Source organism: Mustela lutreola, chromosome 6 (genome assembly GCF_030435805.1).
Source record: "Mustela lutreola isolate mMusLut2 chromosome 6, mMusLut2.pri, whole genome shotgun sequence".
Classification (NCBI taxonomy): Eukaryota; Metazoa; Chordata; class Mammalia; order Carnivora; family Mustelidae; genus Mustela; species Mustela lutreola.
Genome location: NC_081295.1, coordinates 100,039,502 through 100,060,836, shown reverse-complemented (window position 1 = coordinate 100,060,836; position 21,335 = coordinate 100,039,502). Strand labels below are relative to the sequence as shown.

Here is a 21,335-nt window from a genome sequence, read left to right as displayed (position 1 = left end):
AGCAGAAAGTACAGCAAATGAATATCACAAAATATTAACAGTGGTTGTCTCTAGTTGAAAAACTCACAGGTGAATTCCATTTTTCTTATGCTTTTTTTTTATATTTTTAAGTTTCCACCTCGAGCATGTCTCACTTATACTTCATTTGATTGTGGTAGGAACCAAGATCTACCCTCTTGACTTTTTAAGTGTGTGATACAATATTGTTAACTATAGATACACTGTTTCAACTCCTTTTTCATTTTCATTTTAAAAATATGTATTAAAAATAATTCAAGCAGTACAGATGTGCGTAAGGTAAAAGGTAAAAATCTCTGCTTTATCCAACCCCACTTCTCTCCTGAGCGCTCCCGTATCTGTTATCTGTCAACAGGTTTTTCTGTGCCATTAGAGAATTTATATATGCAGACATAGGCATTCATAGTATTATTCCTCACCACCCCTCATGCAATCATGATGTGTATGCCTTTATTAATCTATTTTTTCATCTATTAAAAAAAAAACTTAAATACATTCCTGTGTCAGAACATAAAGAGATGCCTCATTCTTTTTTCAGCAACTGGGTAGAATTCCCTTGTTTGTTCTCTTGTTCTATAATTTATCTCACTGGATTGTTTCCAACTTTTTGCCATTGCAAAGAGTGCTGCAAACAACAGCTGCCTGCAATTCAAGGGTTTCTCCGGCCAGCAGTTATCTGATTGATATTCAAGTCCTCAGAGAAAGACCAGCTTAGCTCTTGCGTGCTTGGACTGATCGTGTCTTCACACATCTGGTTTCACCACTGATTTCTGAGGGTAAGAGGATTTCTCTGCTCCTTCAGCTAGAGAGCCATTTCTGAGATTGGCCAGAGTGTCAGGTGTTGTCGTGAGCAACATGTATACGCCTGTGTTGTGTCCTCTTCTAGTTTGCACTGGGTACCATATTAGAGAATATTGATACTGCATGCCCTGTTATAGCATCTTTCTTTATCAGGACATGAAGCACTTTTGAGCCAAGGCTACTCAGAGAAACAAAAGTGATTAAAACAAGAAATTTTGACAACATAAGCTTTTTTGTCTCAATTAACTATGGAAGTACATATTGCTTACAATTGGCAATTGAGTGAACATGGGGCATGGATTTGGCAATGGCGTTAGCTGCCATTATAACAAGTTTCAACCAAGCGGGAGGCTCCTCAAGGGAGTAAGGCAAAACCGGAGTCTTTTCTGAATTTTCAGACACTGATCTTTATCAACCTGCCTTGCTTAGAAAATTCCAGGCATCTATAAAGCTCAGAAAGCTTATTTCCCTCTTTCCACCTAAACCTGATGAGAACCAATCACAGTGATCGGTTACCTATGGTTTCTAGAAGCGCAGTCATACAACTGAAGTTCTAGGTCAGCGCTCTGCTAAAGCAGCAAAGAGCAAAGTTTAAAAAAAAAAATAAATATAGAGATGGTAGAGATGGTAGGTGATTCCCTTAATGTCCTACTCCCTGAATGCACTAGTCTCCATCTGGAGCCAGTCATCAACCATGAGACTGTTGGGTTTAGATAAATAGGACTGTAGCAACTGGGGATTCTGAGCATCTGACCAAATGATGATAAATTCTCTGAAAGTCATTTTTAAAGCCCATGTTTAATGGGATAGACTTTGGTCAGGTCAGAGTCATAGGAAATTCACAGCTTCTGGCACAACACAACCCGTCCTTCAGAAGAGTAATCAAATTATAGATTAAGCTATTAAAATGAAAGTTTATGCAGTAGGGTGCTTAATCAGAACTGGAAAAGTGGTTCCCTCCTCCTGGGCATTTGCCTTATTAATGAAATGTGGCCAAAGGTCCCATGCTGACCAGACACAAAGGTCCAGATGTTGAGTAAATGTGTAACAGGAGGGTAACAAAGACAACTCCAAAGGTGACTGGGGTGCAAAGGATTGGTTGTTTAAATGTAAAACACAAAAAAAGTTGCTAAGCAAAATTAGAATGAAAAACTAAGCATATGTTTATGTATGTATTACTTGCTAAAGTATATATGTATAAATTGTGTTTTTGAAAACAAAGATGACAGGAAGGAAATAAAACATCACTAGTGAGTTATGGGTAGTTTGGGTCATTTTCTTCAAACTTTAGCATTCTATAATTCAAGTTTTCTACAATGAATCTGTATCACTTTTGTATACCAAAACACATACAGAAAGGAAGTCTTTTTTTTTTTTAAAGATTTTATTTATTTATTTGACAGAGAGAGATGACAAGCAGGCAGAGAGGCAGGCAGAGAGAGAGGAGGAAGCAGGCTCCCTGCTGAGCAGAGAGCCTGATTTGGGGCTTGATCCCAGGACCCTGGGATCATGACCTGAGCCGAAGACAGTGGCTTAACCCACTGAGCCACCCAGGCGTCCCTCTTTTTTTTTTTTTAAACTAAACTGATGTTCAACCCAAAGAGCTGGAATCAGTGCTTATCTAAAAGCAAAAATAAATAAATGTTTAAAGATTAAAAAATAAATAAAAGCAGATTTAAATTCAACACTCCCTGCTATAGAGATCCTATCATGATTCTTAGCCAAAGCTTACTCCAATAAGGGTTGGGGCAGAGGTTTTGGCCAAGAGATTGTGGGAAGTCTAGTTTGGCTCATGTTTCCAATAACTCTCCTCATTCTGAGACCAGGAAAGGCAAAAGAGGACAGGTGCTCTTGCTTGCTGGTCAAATAATGATCAAATTCGAATCAGTGACTCAGCAGCTCTATTAGGACACAGAATCACACCTCCTGACCTCAGTCTGCAACTAATGGTCAACAGGTCATTTGAAGGCAGCCTCACAATTATTAAATAAAGCAAAGGTGCTGAAAATAAAACAGCTTATCATCTCCAACAAAGAAAAAGAGCCAAGAGAACCATGGACAAGACTCTTAATTCTTCTGATCCCAGAGATGTGAAAAAATATTGCCAACCTGGAAAACAGGAAGCATCTGGTTATTTTATGAAGAAAGGAGTCAACTACAAAAAAAGAACAAGGAGAGGAGGAGAAGGTACACAGATTGAAGCATTCTTGGTCAGAAAGAGCAGGAGGTGATGTAATGCCTGACATTTGCTGGAATGTGTGCTACTCTGAGGCAAAGGTTGAATATTTTAAGGAAAAGTTAAAAATATAGCATCTGTATCAGGCTCCACCAGGCATGAACTTCCAGAGACACCTATGTATATGGAAGGAAGTAACAGTTTACCACACAACCTGGCTATCACATACCACTTACTGAAGAACTTACCACTGACAGTTGGAAGAAGATGCATCTTTGTTTTTTATCAAATAAACTCAGAAAAATAGTACTAAAAAACCTAGGAGTTTCAGAAGAGGTTTGTCCTGCTGCTTACAATGTCCACTGCAATCTTGTTTTTTATTGTTGTTCATTTTTGTTTTGGGTCCCCCCCCCCCTAAAGATTTTATTTGACATACATCCCAAGTAGGTAGAAAGTGGGGGGTGGGTGGGTAGGTGTGAGGAGCAGGCTCCCTGCTGAGCAGAGAGCCCAATGTGGGGCTGGATCCCAGGACCAAGGCTAGGCTTTAACCCACTGAACCACCCAGGTGCCCCTGTTTTGTTTTGTTTTTAAGATTTTTATTTATTTATTTATTTGAGAGAGAGAGCACCTGAGCATGAGGGATGGGGAGTGGGAGGAGGCAAAGAGGTACAAAGGGAGAGGGAGGAGCAGACTGCCCATTGGGCAGGGAGCCAGACCTAGAGCCAGATCCCAGGACCCTGAGATTATGAGCTGAGCTGAAGGCAGGCACTTAACCAACCAGGCCACCCAGACACCCCAGCTGCAGTGTTTAAAAAGTCTTCCCTCATCAGCCAGTCTGGGAGGGACTGACCAGCCCAAAGAAAGCCTAAACTGTGGTGTTTCCGTCAAAGTGTTCAGGAGCAGAAAACCTGCCCAAGTATGTACATCTCCAGTCTGTAAATTGAGATCTACCAAATCATTTCTGCCCATCTTTTTCTTAGCTGTTTATAGGCATGGGTTTTCACTCATGTATCTGTATCTGCCTATTGACCTGTGAGCTGGACCCACATACTCGGAGGTTTCCCTACCTCCCCTGTCCTTGGGATGTGGGGTGCTTGCCTTTCCTGCTCCCAGAGGCAACTCCAAGGACACAGCCTTGAGATAGGGATGTGGTTATTGAGAGCACTGACACTGTACATGACTGAACCCGGTCAAGGCCACCTTATAAACTTTTAAGATTTGGCCGGTGGGTGTGAGCCACAACTGTGAGGTAGGAGCACTGTGGTATTATTAAATTACTGATTTTTCTTTTCTGAAAATACATTTGAGCATCACTTCTGGGGAAACTACAACTTTAAGGGACTCAGTCTCATTTATTTTCCAAAGACGAAAGCAGAAACTAAATTACCCTCATTGTGCCAAGTGGCCATCATTGGTTGGGTTTGTTGTTTAAATTTTGTCAAGAAAATAATCCCATTTCACTCACTGTGCCTTTTGTCATTAGGGAAGGAGGAATGACTCCCGGTTCTAATTACCTCAGTGTGCCTGTCTAATTTAAAGTCATGTTGAGAGAGGCTCCATTCCAATTTCTGGGTCAAGCTGAATTAACCCCAAGCGGAGCCACTGGAAGTTGGTATGTGCAAAGATTGCTGTTACCATTTAGAAATAAGTGCACTACCTAAATTTCCTTAGAGAAAAACTCTCCACCTATAAAAAAATTGCCTTATGGGGTGCCTGGGTGGCTCTGTCAGTTAAGCATCTGCCTTCCACTCATGTCCTGATCCTGGTGACCTGGGATCAGCCCTGCATCAGGCTCCCTGGTCGGTGGAGAGCCTTCTTCTCCCTCTCCCTCTGCTGCTGCTCTGCCTACTTGTGCTCTATGTGTATGTCAAATAAATAAATAAAATCTTTTTTAAAAATTGCCTTGACAAAAACAGTTGTGATTTGACTAATCATTTTGCCTCTTTAAATGATGAGTGTTGTGCAAGTTGGATACTCAATGAGCCCACACTGCACTGTGGATACATATCTGTGTTTAGGAGCTATGAGAACAGAAGGTGCTGTGTACAGAAAGGTTGCTTTGAAGCAATATTTGCAAAACATGCAAACATCTGTATCTGTATTTGAAAAAAAACAAAACAGGTTTTTGTTGCTTAAAAAAATTGTTGTTTCTCATCTTGCCGCAGTCCAAGATAAGCCTTGTATGCAAGTTCCCTTTGCTTATTAAACCTGCCACCTACAAACCTGAAGGGGCCTCTTCATCCTCTCTCCCTCTCCTCCGAGTACAGAGGCTGGTTTCAGATTTCACCAGGGAAATTCCAGGATGCTGGTGAGCCAACAGCAGGTCCTGCCATCCCCCTGGAAGGAATTCACCAAGGTTTTTATAGACTAATCCCTACACTTGAGTGCACAGAGTCAACATTTATTAGATACTTCTGAACTTGATCATTTCAAAGAATATTTTTGTCGTTTACGGGGGCGGGGGGATGCCCTTCCTTTTCCCCTTGAGCCATTCTAGCAGATGCAGGTAGATGTTACGCAGACCTGTGCTGTCAGAGCTGCCCCAGGTTGCTCTCACGTACAACTGGAGATCCTATGGCCATAGTCAACCACGGCCACTGGAAACATGCTAAAAAATGTTTAACTTAAAAAAAATGTATACTAACCATCACAGCTTGCCTCTAAAGGACTATAATCTTTTTCTTCTTCAGGTCTTGATGATTCTTATACCTCTTTTTATTATTTTATTATTATTATTATGTATTTCTGTCATCAGGATGAAAGCTATTTGAGGCAAGATTTGTCTTACTCATCTTTTTTTTCCCCTTGTCTTACTCATCTTTGTATGGCCTCTAAGACTTAGCAAGTGGTAGGAACTCATAGGTGTTGAGATGAATTAAAACTAATAATTTGGCATCAACCATATGAGGGATACTGTCCTACATAATTGGTACAAAATATCCAAAGTTGCATTCATTGTATCATTCACATCTAGCAATCAAAAGCCTGTTCATTGACCTGCATTTGTAGTGACTAATGTCACTAGCATTCTCCCAGATACCAATCACCCTCACTGATTCTCTCCATGAGCCACCTAGTTGTATTGTTTCTCCTTGTACGGCTTCTCTTCCCGCTTCTCATTTCTTCTGTCCTGCTCCAGGTCTAGTATTTCCTAGCAAGCACCATAGAGGACCCTCCCAATTTGTCTCAGTCCTCTCTAGTGAACCCTTCTCACCACCACCAGGGAAACCTCCCTCATACAGATAACCATTTACTTTTCCTCTGCAAAAGCTTCAAAACATTCTCAGTTACCCAAGACCTAAATGGCCTCTTCAAGGCCCTCTGCTCTGATCTCAGCCAGGCCTAATTTCCAGCTAATCAGTTCCACCAAACCCTTAAGCAGGCCCTTTGCCACTCTGTGTCTTTACGCAGACCGTTCCCTAAAGTTTCCAATGAAATTCAGATTTGTTGGGGCCAAGTTTAACAGAAAGAGTTATGGGAGGATACCTGAAACTTCCTCGGCTATTAGAAATCATGCATTTCTTTAGCTGTAAGAGCACAGAAGAACCAAACCTGGAAACCAAGATGCTCAACATCTCTCCTATCCTATATACCATGCAGGGAGCAAACTCCATGGGAACAAAACAATGAATGTACATTTTGACTCTGCAAGGGCAGGGATTTCTGTCTGTTCTGTTCCCTAATCTCCCAAGTTATTAGAACGGTGCCTATCACATAGCAGAAACTAAATAAATACTGGTTAAATGGGGGAAAACATCACAAGGCATGTTGTATATGGGAGAAATTGGGGCCAAGATCCACTTCATGGGTACCCGCTCAGTACTGGCAGTGTGTGAACCCTGGGGACAACATAGGAATCAGGAAACCATGTTCCACTCTTGAGGAGCCTGAAGTTCACAAAAGGAGACAGCATTCAGAGATAATTTGGAATAACTCAAGTGGGGAATCTTTGAAGTTAGGCCTCTATTTCCTCAACGGTCAAGGAAGAAATCAGCTAAACCTTCTATGGTCCCTGGCCCCTTCTTAAACATGTCTGTGTATTTCCCAGATGAAAGCCCCTGGAGGCCTGGGCTGTGCCTCTCATCTTTGTACTCCCGCAGTACCTGGTGCAGTACCTTGCAACTAATCTTTGCTATCACCTGCTTTTGTCATTAAACTGACTGGGCTTCAATTTTCTAATTTTTTTTAAGACTTTATTTATTTAACAGACAGAGATCACAAGTAGGCAGAGAGGCAGGCAGAGAGAGAGAGAGAGAGAGAGAGAGGAAGGGAAGCAGGCTCCCTGCTGAGCAGACAGTCCGATGCGGGGCTCAATCCCAGGACCCCAGGGATCATGACCGGAGCCGAAGACAGAGGCTTTAACCCACTGAGCCACCCAGGTGCCCCAATTTTCTAATTTTTTAAGGCAGAAATAAAAGTAGAGGTAAAGAAGAAAACTTCTCCCAACATTCTATTAAGAAACAGGTAGCTGGGGGCACCTGGGTGGGTCATGATCCCGGGGTCCTGGGATTGAGTCCTGTATCAGGCTCTCTGCTTGGCAGGGAGACTACTTCCTCCTCCCTCTCTCTGCCTGCCTCTCTACCTACTTGTGATCTGTCAAATAAATAAATAAAATCTTTAAAAAAAGAAAGAAAGAAAAAGAAACGTGTACCTCCCTCTTACACTGTTGATGGGAATGCAAGCTGGTGCAGCCACTCTGGAAAACAGCATGGGGTTCCTCAAAATGTTGAAAATAGAGCTACCCTATGACCCAGCAATTGCACTGCTGGGTATTTACCCTAAAGATACAAACATAGTGATGCGAAGGGGCATGTGCACCCAAATGTTTATAGCAGCAATGTCCACAATAGCCAAACTATGGAAAGAACCTAGATGTCCATCAACAGATGAATGGATCAAGAAGATGTGGTATATATACACAATGGAATACTATGCAGTCATCAAAAGAAATGAAATCTTGCCATTTGCAATGACGTGGATGGAACTAGAGGGTATTATGCTGAGTGAAATAAGTCAATTGGAGAAAGACAACTATCATACGATCACCCTGATATGAGGAATTTGAGAGGCAGGTTGGGGCGTCATGGAGGGGAGGGAGGGGAAAAAATGAAACAAGATGGGACCAGGGAGGGAGACAAATCCGAAAAGACTCTTAATTTCAGGAAACAAACTGAGGGTTGCTGGGGGGTGGGGTGGGAGAGATAAGGTGACTGGGGGATGGACCTTGGGGAGAGTATGTGCTATGGTAAGTTCTATGAATTGTGTAAGCCTGATGATTCACAGACCTGTACCCCTAGGGCATATAATACATTGTACATTAATAAATAAATAAGTAAATAAATAAATAAGAAACGGGTACCCCCAGTAAATAAACCCTATGATATGTGACAGCATAGAAAAGCACAGGCAGGAAAGCTTCCACATTCAGACAATGACCCAGGCTTTGAGCATTTTCTTAACAACCTTAAGCCTTGGCTTCCTTTTATCCATATTGTGTGAAGAATTATACCTGCCTCACAGGATTAAGAGAACCTAATCAGATAATAATGTGAAATTATGGGGCACTTGTGTGGCTCAACTGGTTAAGCGTCTGCCTTGGGCTCCAGTCAGGATCTCTGTGTCAGGCTCCCAGCTCAGTGGGTTGTCTGCTTCTCCCTCTGCTCCTCACCACACCCCCTTGTGCTCTTTCTCAAATAAATAAAATCCTTTTTTTAAAAAAGGTATGTGAAATTGCTCTCTAAGTATGAAGAACATTCCCTTCCATTAGTTAATACTATTCCCATATGTGTGGCTACAAACCCACTTTGCACTGCCACTGCCTTCTTCCCTAACCTAGTCAACCAAGTAGAGTATAGAAAGATTTTGTCTTTTGTCTCATAAATTCCCTAGATTTAAACTACTGCCTGTCACATGTGTAGAATTTAAAATGTAGGTAAAAATGGACTCTATTATTGTTGGAAATATTTGTTGATCAGTATGAGAAAAGAAAATAAAAAAGTTAGGAAAACAGGTTAAATGTTATAAGTACTTTTGGTTCATTGCATTTAGAAAAAAAAATGACATACCAAAAAATAAGGAAATTATTCAAAGAAGAGAAACAAAAGTTCACAGAGACATTTACTGCAAAATTATTTACAACAATGGAGAATCATGGCTTTTAACCCAGCTCTAGTAAAGCAGAATTTATGTAACCTATTCTCTTGAGCTCACCCCCAGTTTTTTGGATTCAGTAGATTTGGTCCAACACCTAGAAATTTGCTTCGAGCCCCAATGGCTCAAGCAATGGCTATGGTGCAATTATTTTTTTTAATATTTTATTTATTTATTTGACAGACAGAGATCACAAGTAGGCAAAGAGGCAGGCAGAGAGAGGGGGAAGCAGGCTCTCTGCTCAGCAGGGGCTTGATCCAAGGACCCTTGGATCATGACCTGAGCTGAAGGCAGAGGCTTTAACCCACTAAGCCACCCAGGTGCCCTATGGTGAAATTATTAAATGGACATTTTTAAAAAGATAATGTAGGGGCACTTGGGTGGCTCAGTTGGTTGTGACTGACTCTTGATTTGGCTCAGATGACGACCTCAGGGTTCTGGGATGAAGCCCTGCATTGGGACAGGCTCCGTGCTCAGCCAGGAGTCTGCTTGTCCCTCTCCCTCTGCCCCACCCTCAGCTCATGCTCTCTCTCTCAAATAAATAAATAAAATCTTAAAAAAGATAATGTAGCAATATGGAAAAACATGATAATTGCTTATAAAATGTAAAAATCTGTGTTCAGGGGCACCTGGGTGGCTCAATGGTTAAGCCTCTGCCTTCAGCTCAGGTCATGATCTCAGGGTTGTGGGATCCATCCCCACATCGGGCTCTTTGCTCAGCGGAGAGCTTGCTTCTGCCGGTCTCTCTGCCTACTTGTGAACTCTCTCTGTCAAATAAATAAAATATTTTTTTTAAAAAATCTATGTTCATTCAGAATCAAGCAATACGTGGATTTGAGATTTTATGAATCCTTCAGAAAAAAACAAACAGCAGTTGTTTCTGCCCTTCCCAGAAGCATTAATAATTAGTGGAGTCAATAGTTACTGAACTTTAGCAAAATAGCTTGTCAGGAGACAAGAGGACAAGCCACAATGCAGAACCATGCCATTAACTTATCATAAAAAACACAAACCGACAACTACACAACTACTACCAGAAATTGAGAACCCAGAAATGTTGGCATCCTGACAATTTAGTGTGCAGATATTATAGTCACACACATATAAAACTACTGTGGCTCTCCCAGAACCACCCAAAAGATTAAAGAACTTTGACTTTACCATTCGTTAGTGTTGTTAGATTAATCCCTTGGCACCTTTAGCTGAACTGCATTCTCTGGTACTACAGACAAGAAGAATCAAGAAGTTTGCTAACTTTAAAGAAGAGGGGGAAGGCAGAGGGAGAGAGAATCTCAAGCAGCCTTCATGCCCCAGAATGAGCCCGACATGGAGTTCAATCTCACAACCCTGAGATCATGATGTGAGCTGAAACCAACAGATATCTAAATGACTGAGCCACTCAGGTGCCCCAAGAAGTTTGCTAATTTATAAAATAGTGATTTTTTTTTTTTTTAGTAGTCTCCTGTTTGGAGCCCAATCTTAATCTCTGATAATTTAAGCATTTAGTAGATGAGTACCTTTCCGTCATGCCTCTTCACTTCCCTGGGAAACTGTGTCATGCTCCTCTGTCCCATTAACGCAGGCGTGGTGGATGCTAGAATCATTACCAGGTTGAGTTAAACCAGCTGTGACTTAAAAGATTCAAGCCAAAGTCCATCTTCTCTCTTTTGAGATAACTACCTCTAATTCCTACTTTGTGGAGAGCAAACCTAGCCATGAACCTCCGAGCCCAGAAATAGCTTTCTTCTCAAAACGGACAGAAAGAAACAACGTACTCTAGTAACTCAATTACTTGTGACATCTACAAACATAATGCAAACTCTTAGCCATGACCCTGCCAGCATAATCAGGGCTAAGGGTAAACTCCCACCAAAGGCACTGTTTACACCAGAGCTGATCTGTAGAAATTTGGATATTAAAAACCTACTCTTTCAGGGGCACCTGGGTGGCTCAGTTGTTAAGTGTCTGCCTTGGGCTCAGGTCATGATCTCAGGGTCCTGGGATCAAGCATAGGGCTCCCTGCTCTTTGGGGAGTCTGCGTCTCCCTCCTCTTTTGCCTGTATTTTCTCTCGGTCTCTTTGTGTCCAAATAAATAAACAAAATCTTAAAAAAAAAAACAAAAAAAAAAAACAAATAAAAAACCTACTCTGTCATCCCATACCAGCAACAGTGCTATACACAGTCAAGACAAGTCAGACAGGACATAATCCTATGCCTTACAGGGCTCTTTTAAAAGAACGAAGGCACACTAAACCTAAAAACAGCAATAAATATAAAATATACAGAAAGAAAAAAGGCTTATTTGGTGCAATCTTTTTAGCAGTGCTACATGCTTCTGATCTTATTTGGGTAGAGAAGCCCCCTGCATTGTTTTGTAGAGTAGTAAAATCATATTCTGAGGATATAGATTTTTCTTCAGGGAACTTGGCTTTCTCCCCAGTATCGTCCTAGCGTCAGAGCCATTTTCAGCCCAACTCAGGTGAAATTTTAATTCTGGAGCGGTCCACGTCCTTCTGATCTGGGGAGACCTGAGGCTTGGCCCCAGTGATGGCTATTCTTAATCTGGGGCAGAACTGGACGGTTTCCTAAACTGTGGGAGGGCTTTAAGGATATGCTGGAGTAAGGTCCAGGGGACCAGTGTATCTCAAACTCCTGAGAACCCACAAGATCAGCCCTCAAGCAATTCTGGATCCTATATATCCCACTGGCTTCCCTGAGCAGCAGACCAAGTTGAACAAATTTGTCTCCCATTATTGTCCTCTCACCTTCTATACAACTTGTCCTTGAAACCCAGGACGCACTCCTGAGTTGGGGTCAACACTTACCTGGCTTCTGGGTGATTGGAAACTGCACGAGTAATAGGACAATATCGAACACGGGAAGATAATCATTCTCCAAGAGCAATATTCTGAAAAAAGGGGTGGTGCAGTTTTGGAGGAATGGAGTCAAGGGACCGAGGGAGTCAAGATGGATGACCCTTCTCACAGTTTTATACAAAAGATCCTGGGGCACTAAGAGAAAACTTCCCAAGCCAGTGCTTCTTTATAGACGCCGGAGCAGAAGGCAAATACCATCAAGAACACACTGAAGAAATCCCACTCTTGTGATTAACCTTACCTGTGCCTCACCCTTGTATCTCATCTCACCTGTACCTCTCACCTCAGATTAAAAAGCTCTTTCACATGTGGTATTCATTTGATCCCACGACAATTAAGAAACATCATGCTGGGATGACTGCCAAGTTATCCTGTTACTGCAGAGAAAACTATCTCTAGAAGGTTCCCACTTCAGCCACAAAAAAAAAGCCCTTCCTGGATGAAATCCTAGTGTGCATCCCCTCCCCCCTCCATCCAGGCTTTTCTGTATGCATCTTTTTATACACAACCTATTCAGCCAAGTCTTAAATTCTTGGATTCATCATAATGTGCTACCCTCTTGCCCTCCTTGCAAGCGGCCTTCCTGGTGCAACAGACATTGGTGAACTCTTCACCACAGATGTGTATTCATCCTCTCCCAAGGTCCTCCATTGTCTAACCCACTGCTTTCTGAAAGAACATGGATGAGGAAGCCATTTTTGTCATTTAAAAGTGGCTTTTAAATTAGTAGCCAAATTTAGTAGTAGCCAAATTTTTTGAAAGCAAAAAGGAATAAGTGAAATTAATTTTTGATATGGTGAGATGGACATAAAATTCACATTCAAAGGCATTTAGTCTATTCACAGTGCTGTGCAAATATCATCATTGTCCATTTCCAGAACACCTTCATTAACCCAAACGGGAATTTTATACCCATTAAATAGTAGCTCTCCAATTTCTCTGGCCCCAGGTAACATTTATTCTTCTTTCTGTCTCTATCAATTTGCTTATTCCATGTACCTCATATAAGTGGACTCACACAATGTTTGTCCTTTTGCCACTAGCTTATTTCATTCATTTCACTTTCAAGGTTCATCTGTGTTGTAGCATGGGTCAAAATACCATGCCTTTTTAAGGTTGAATAATATTCAAATATATATCCCATTTTGCATATGAATTCATCTGTTGATGGACATTGTGGTATGACTATCTTTTCAGTATTTGCTGCTATGAACATTGGTGTACAAGTACACATTTGAGTCCCTGCTTTCAATTCTTTGGCTATATACCTAGAATTACTCTAAAACTATGTTTTACTTAACCCAATATATCCAAAATAGTACCATTTTAACATGTAATCTTTAGAGAAAAATGAGATCTTTTATAATCTTCTTTTGTATGAGGTCAAAATCCAGTTGAGATGATAAATTTTCACCAAAATTCATCTGTATTTGGATTTCATAAAACTTATAAAAAAGTAGAATCACATAGCCATGTTGTCCCAGATATACTTTAGGACATGTCCATAAATCAAAATTAAACAGAATTTAAATTCAGTTCCTCAGTCATGTTGCATAAATGCTCAATCCCCACCTGTGGCCAGTGACTTCCACACTAAACAGTGAGGATCTAACTGACAGGCTAGATAGAAATGCTTCTCTCTGCCCCCAGCACGGCCTCCAGCCTGCCTTCTCATCCGGCCTCCCACTCTTCCCCAGCATGGATTCTAGATAGAGAGAGTCTCAGCATTAATTCAAGAAATATTTATTGAGCACTGGCCATGTGCCACCCATTGCTAACTGCTAGATATGATAGGAAACAAAACCATGTTCGCATGAAGCCTGAAACAAGTGGGGCCAGCAAACATAAAAACAAGTAATTTCAGAAATGACTCTATCTTATACATTGTTATAAGCCCACTGAGGAAAAAATGGTGCAATGCCAGCGCAGGCAGATATCAAAGAGATAATCACACAAAGAACAATATCTTAGAAATTTTTGAAAAATGTATGGGGAAAAAAAAAAGATCTGATGAGAGTTGCAACAGTGGGTTTTATTTAGAAGGGGAGCTTCTCAAAGGAAACGACTCAGAGAACAGATGGGCTAGGAAAAGAGGTACAGAAAGGGGACAGTGTAAGTGACCAGGCAGAGGGGAGAGCACGTGTAAAACGACTGAGGTGGGAAAAAGTTTCATCTCTGAGAAACAAAGAGAGGAATTGAGTACTGTGCGAGTAAAACAACGGTGCCCTGGGAGGATGGCAGGTAGGCAGGACCTGCTTCATGCAGGGCTTCACATCGTAAGAAGGATTTGGGATTTGGGACCAAGTACAATGTGGTGTTAAAGGATGTTGAGGGATATTGGGTTGACTGGGTTGGCTTTTTTTTTTTTTCTTTTTTTTAATTAAGGCCATTCTGGCTGCTTGGTGGTCCTAACTCTTCAGCATGGAGCCTACAGGGGTCTTCCTTTCCTTCCATATTTTGACCTACTTCTTGGTGAGAGCTCAACTATAATTCTTGCCTTGTATTTACCTATTGTCACTTTATGTGCTGCCCTCCTTTACTGTTATCCATACACTAACTCACTACTGTCCCTTAATCCAACTGGAACCTTTTCCGGCAGGCAGGAAAAGCTGCTCACTCATCTTTGTGTACCCACAACACGGAGCATGGAGCAGATATACTCAGCCAATCTGCTAAATCAGATTTTGTTAGAAGTCTGATCATAGCTTGCTTCTTTCTGCCTGCAAAAAGCATTCTGTGACTTCATTAACTCTGTCTTTAATCCAAATTTTCTGTACTCTGTTTGCCACAAAGACTGAAGTCCCTGATCAAGACGCAGGGAGCCTTCCGGCATCCCTTCTGGCTATACTTAATTACGAAATGTGTATTTGTTTCAGGTAAAGCAAGGGTTGCAAAAGGCTTCAGCCAACATGTGACCGGGCATTTCAGAACTTCAAGGAACTCTCCTTCCAGAACCCTTCAAAGTTCTGGCATGAAAAGTATGCACTTAACAGAGTTCTCAAGAAACAGAAACTCATCTCCAAGAGGTGCTTGCGCTTGGCTAGGTGTACTGTCTTTAGCTAAGGACTCCAAAAGCGTTAGATTTCTTCCCACCTTCCACTTAAAGTGGATTGAAATTTCATCATCTCAGGAAAAGAAAGGTGAACAGGATCCAAACTTTTAAATTTACAAACCTGTGACCTTGGCCAGATTAATCTGGGGCCTGTTCTGACATCTGAAAAGAGCGATAATACCTATTCCTACAGACTGGCTAGGAGAATTAAACTTGAAGTGAAAATATCAAGCAGCAGTGATCAAACTGCTTTCTGTGCCTTTAAGTGTTTGGAGGACTAGGTAGGGGGTGGTGGAGGAGGTGAGGGAGTGACTTTTGCCACCAATTGAAAAGTCACTAGGTATCCTGTTAACTTTCCTGGTGAATAAGACATAATGGAAGATAAATCAGACTGGGAGAGCCCATTTATGAAATATTCCAAAAGAAATATTTTCAGTATCACAATTTATGAGGATATAAGTAAATATAATTTTAACCTCAGCAGGGGCAGTCTTTTGTTATACTTCACTCTCCGGAGTGGACACACGTTAACAAATTCTACACAAGCCGAACTAACGGATTAGTATTTTTCTTAAATGGTTTTTTTTTTTAGATTTATTTGTTTATTTATTTGACTGAATCACAAGGTAAGGGGGGGGGGGAGCAGGTTCCCCGCTGAGCAGAGAGTCGGATGTGGGGCTCTACCCCAGGACCCCGAGATCACAACCATGACCAGAGCCCAAGGCAGAGGCTTAATAACCCACTGAGCCACTCAGGCGTCCCAAATTCACCGATTATTTAAAAAAAAAAAAAAAGAAAGAAAAGAAAAAGACCAAAGATGAGTAACGATTTGAAGCTTCTCTCCAGAGGCTTTTCCCCAGCACCAGACTTGAGCTGAGCTGCTCACAGACACGTTGGCTTCCTCATCTCCCTTTTTGCGCCCACCACACAGCTGCACCCAGTCGCGCGTCTGGGGACGGGGAACGTAATACGCTCCCATCTGGATGCTGGGGGGCTGGGTGTGAGGGGCATGGGGGACCCCCGGAATCAAGGCCACCTTCCATTCTTCCCCCAAGGCCCCGGCCATCCTCTGATTCCAGGACTCCGCAGTCCGGACGGCACAACCCTCTGCTCCCTGGCTCAGCGCTTCCCCCACCCGCAGTCGCCGGCCGGGTCAGCGCTGGGACGAGGCCGGTCAATGCCCGGGAATGACCCGGCCGGGGCGCGAGCTCGGGGCGAGGAAGGCGCGAGCGCGCGCCTCACGAGGCCCCGCCCCATCGCCAGATGCGGCGCTGTTGGTGCACGGTGATTGGCGGGTGCGGCCGCGGGATGAATGGGGTGACCGCGGCGGAGGAACGGGGCGGGGACGCGGAGGGCGCCCCGGGCGCGGGTGGGGGGAGAGCTGCAAGGGGCGCAGGGCGGAGGCGGCACCGCCCTGTGCTGCGGCCGGCCAATGGTCCCCACACCCAGCGAGTAGAGGAAGGGGTTCCGGGGGGCGGGCTCTGGTTCCCGGGAGGGGCGGGCTTGTGGGGCCCGGAAGTGATCGGGGCTCCAGAGGGCTGCGATGCAGACTAGGGAAAGTGGGGGTGGGAAAGGGAGAAGCTGCTCTTTCCCCCAGGCCACCGGCATAGGGCATCCCCGCCTCCTGAGAATCCCTTCTGGGTGCTCCGTGCGTATTGTGCAGAGGGCCTTGCTCTTCGGAGGGAGAGCTATGATTGGAATCCTCGTCTGGACCTCCCTGTGTGGACACGCAGCTTTTTTCCATTCCTACACCAGTACCCTTTTTTTTAGCTTCATATTTCACGTTCGGTCATTCAACAGATATCTATTATGTGCCTACTTTATGCCTGACACACCCCAGTGGGCAAGGCAGATTCTTTCCTAACATCCTGGAGTTTAAAGGCTAATTAGGCAGATAGGAATAAAAATAAGCAACCAAAACAGTTACAGATTGTGCAAAGTGCTGTGACCTGAGTATTTGCTAGAGACTGAGGAAGGGGAAATGCAAGAAGAGACTGATTTTACCCAGGATATTAGGAAAGACCAATGTGAGAAGGTGACCTCTAAACTGAAGCCTGGAAAAGGGGCAAGTGAGCAGTGTTAAGGTGAGAGTATAGCCTTTGCAAAAACCTTGCTGCTTCAATCCCCTTTTTTCATCCTCTGCAATATCTGACTTTTCATAGGACTTTTTTTTTTTTTTTTCACTTCTTAAGTGCACTTTTTACCAAGTATTGTAGTGTTACTATCTCAATTCCTGGCACATACCAGGTCCCCCCAAAATATTCCGTAAATATATAATTAGCACCCACTGATTTCCAGATACACTATTAGGTGCCTAGGACTTTTAAAAGTGACCTGAGCATTCATGAGTGTTTCCTGAATATGAATTTTGTATTTTTATGCTTGTCCTGTGTATCCACCATGGCACCATTTATCCCCTGTCTTTGGGGATTTTTCTTGAACACAGAGAGAAACTTTCCAGGCTTTCATGCTTTCAGAGCTTAATTGATCCAATAAACTAACTGGGACTACCTATTAGTAAGTGAATGTACAGTGTGTTATTCTTGTTATATAATGTTTGTGTCCGTTTTTCTGTTTGTGTTTTATTAGTAACTAACCTGCAATTCCTTAATTCAAAGCAATAAATGAAATGAAAATTTGAAGGACTTGACTGGCCCACTGAGTTAGAAAATGTTTGTTGGTGTTGGGCTGAGAATGTACATCCCTTCTCAGTATGCCCTCATTCCACAGAGCAGTACCTTGCTTTGTTTACAAAGTGGCATGCCTTGATCTCCACCTCCTCCTTTTGAAATTTGTCAACCTACTCCCATGTGTGTAAATGTTTTCCTGGAAGCACACTGGGAAAGGCAACTTCTTATAACTAAAATATTGACATAGTTATCAAAACACTAAGCATACATTGATTGTTCCAGCAAATAAATAAACTTTATTCATTTGATTCTGTTTTTAAAAAGTAAAACTATTGACTTATCTGTATTAGTTGTCTATTGCTTTGTAACAAATGATCCCAAAACAGTGTCTTCAAATGAATTGTTTTCTCCCAACGTTTCTATAGGTGAAGAATTAGAGCATTGTTTACTTAGCTGGGTTTTATGTTTCAGGGTTTCTCACAGTCTACAATCAAGATATCGACTGGACCTTGAGTCATCTTAAGGCCTTGATAAGGAAGGAAGCACTTCCAAGTTCACTCTTGTGGTCATTGGCAAGATTCAGTTCCTTGTGAACTGTCATACTGAGGACCTCAGTTCCTAGCTGTCTATTGGCCAGAGGCATACTTGATTTCTTGATTTGTGAGCATCTTCAACATAGCCCCTTTATTTCTTCAAAGTATGCAATCCAAAACACTGAATAGAGATTGCCAGTAAGATAGCAGTCAGTTCTTTCCTAACCTAATCTTGGAGGGTCATTCCATTATTTTTGCCATAGTCTTTCCATCTGTTAGGAACAAGTTACTAGGATCATGAGGAGCACTTTCAGAAGTCGCAATCATAGGACGCCTGGGTGACTCAGTAGGTTAACTATCTGACTTCAGCTCATCTCACGATCCCAGGGTCTTGGGTTGGAGTCCTACATCAGGCTCCTTGCTTAGCGGGAAGCCGGTTCCTCTCTCTGCCTCCAGCTCCCCCTGCTTGTGATCTCTCTCTCACTCTCTGACAAATAAATAAAATAATTTTTTTAAAAGTTCCAATCATATTATCAGAGCCCATTAAGCTGTTGAAATGAATTTAGGACTCTAAAAGTCTTTTTTGCATATCGTGAAACAGCTTCCTATGTCTTATTTGCTATCTTTATCATGAAGAAAGTGAATGGTCTTTTGAGAGTCTAGTTCATAAACTTTTTTTTTTTAAAGATTTTATTTATTTATTTGACAGAGAGAAATCACAAGTAGATGGAGAGGCAGGCAGAGAGAGAGAGGGAAGCAGGCTCTCCGCTGAGCAGAGAGCCCGATGCGGGACTCGATCCTAGGACTCTGAGATCATGACCTGAGCCGAAGGCAGCGGCTTAACCCACTGAGCCACCCAGGCGCCCCTAGTTCATAAACTTTTATGCCTACTAAATATCTGGCATACCACAAAGCTAGAGGAACAAAGATGATACATGACACGTTTTCTGGCCTTGAGTTGGGGAAGAGAGATATAAGCAAATAATTATATTAATATTATAAGTGGTTTTTAAAAAAAAAAAAAAAGTGGGGGGGGGGGCCTGGGGTGCCTGGGTTAAGCCTCTGCCTTCCGCTCAGGTCATGGTCTCAGGGTCCTGGGATGGAGCCTGGCATCAAGCTCTCTGCTCAGCAGGGAGCCTGCTTCCCCCACCCCCTCTCTGTCTACCTGTGATCACCCTCTCTCTGTCAAATAAATATAATCTTTAAAAAAAAAGGGGGGGGGAACGGCCTGCACAGAGCACTCTGATTATGAGGAGATAGGAAAGAAACATTTTGTTCTAGGTCAAATTCAAGGAAACATAAAGGGTGGGAGAGGTGGAGACAAAAAAATCAAGAAAAGATTACATATAGTTTAAGACTATGTAGAAGTTAATCTTATTGATCAGCAAAATGCAAAAGTAATGACATACATCTGTACCTTTTATTTCTAGATCTTAAATAGCCTGAAATTGCCTCAGTTATATGCTTCTAGGGTATCTGACAGCATTTTCAGTTTTATATCTGAGCTCATTTTATTGAGATACATCCAACAGAGTGCAATGTGTCATTTAATCATTCACATTAGAAGACAATCCTGTAATGCTCTTTAGCTGAAAGAGAATTGACTTAATGAAATTAACCTTAGGGAATGCACTTAAATTTGGGGGGGAAAAAAAAAAGATGTGCTTCATATCCAGATGCTGAGCAATAATTTACAAAACAATTGAATCGCAACACACTCTTGTAGATTTTTAGGTGAATCTCGGCATGCATTCACTCCTGGCAAACAGTGAACTTGAGACTGTAGAAAGAAATTGTACTACCAGTTTTTGACATGTAAGGGCATGTCTGATACTGCAAGGGCACAAAAGCAAGACCTTTTATAATAATTATAACTAAAATATCACATGATCTTTAGCATGATTAAATCATCGTTTGGAGAACCTGTTTTGTGAATGACAGTATAAGGGCAAAGCATATTCTATACTCTATCCCCGGTACTAAAATCACAAGGAGCACTTACAGAACACACCGGTTAACCGGAACATATTCCACAACAATAGACACCTCATAGCTACTCTTTGCCAGTAGCACTTGATTTTTGGCTAGAAGTTTGGTTATTGTTTGTTTTTGTCTACTCCCCCAAATCCTTAGCTCTTTAATATGTGATAGAATTTTTAAAAATCAAGTTATGAAAGTTATGAAATAACCAACAAAGTAAAAGACACCATTGAGAATCTGTCCTGTTTATAAGAAAATCTTATCTTTAACATAGCTAAGGATTTGAAGAAGTTGAGAACTGAGATTTAAATTCAATCTTAATATTAAAAGTAAATCGATAGTATGTCAGACAGTGCTAAGTGCTAAGGAGAAAAATTAAGCAGTGTAAAAAAGTTCCAAAATATGGGAGACAGGGAGGAAGATGGTGCAAATTTAGGGAGTTTAAGGAGAACACTCTAGGAAGATGATATTTAGAGAGATGAGAATGGAGCAAGAGTGTAAGCCTTAGAGACTTCTGGCATGGTGGAAGAGTAAGGATAAAGGCCCTGAGTCAAGTCTAGTGCTAGCTTTAGAAGGTCGGAGAAATGACACAGGTGCCAAGTCAAGAAGCACCTTCATAAGCCATTGTAAGAGTTTCGATTTTTACTCTGAACTGAGATGAGAGGTTGATTGATGGTTTAAGTACACAAGTGACACTCTCTGTCTTTGGTTTTAAGAGGATCACTCAGGCTACTGTGTTGAGAATAGACTGTAGGAGGCAAAAGCAGTAAAGGTCCAGGCTATTGGAAAATTCTGGGCATCAGCTTATTGTAACATAAACCAGTGTTCGTGGTAAAGTTGGTGAAAAGTAATGAGATTCTGGATATATTTTGAAGATCAAGTAGACAGAATTAAGCTGATGCATGTCTGTATGACGTCAGAGGAAGACAGAAGCTAAACATAACTCTATGGTGTTTGGCTTGGGAAACTGAACAATTAGAGTTGCCATTTACAAAGCTGGGGAAATCCATAGATTTGAGGGAAAATCAAGAGTTTCTTTCTTATTATTTCAATTTGAGATGCCTTTTAGAGATCCAAGAGAAGTCATTAATAGGCAGTTACATATAAAAGTCTAGACTT

General features: G+C 41.9%; 1 non-coding gene across 1 annotated transcript; it reads right to left on the bottom strand.

Moving 5' to 3' along the window:
• Positions 1 to 5,473: 5,473 nt before the first annotated feature.
• LOC131834993 (small nucleolar RNA SNORA44) lies at positions 5,474 to 5,606 on the bottom strand. The gene has a single exon (XR_009355074.1). It is a non-coding gene; the product is annotated as a small nucleolar RNA SNORA44 (small nucleolar RNA).
• Positions 5,607 to 21,335: the final 15,729 nt, after the last annotated feature.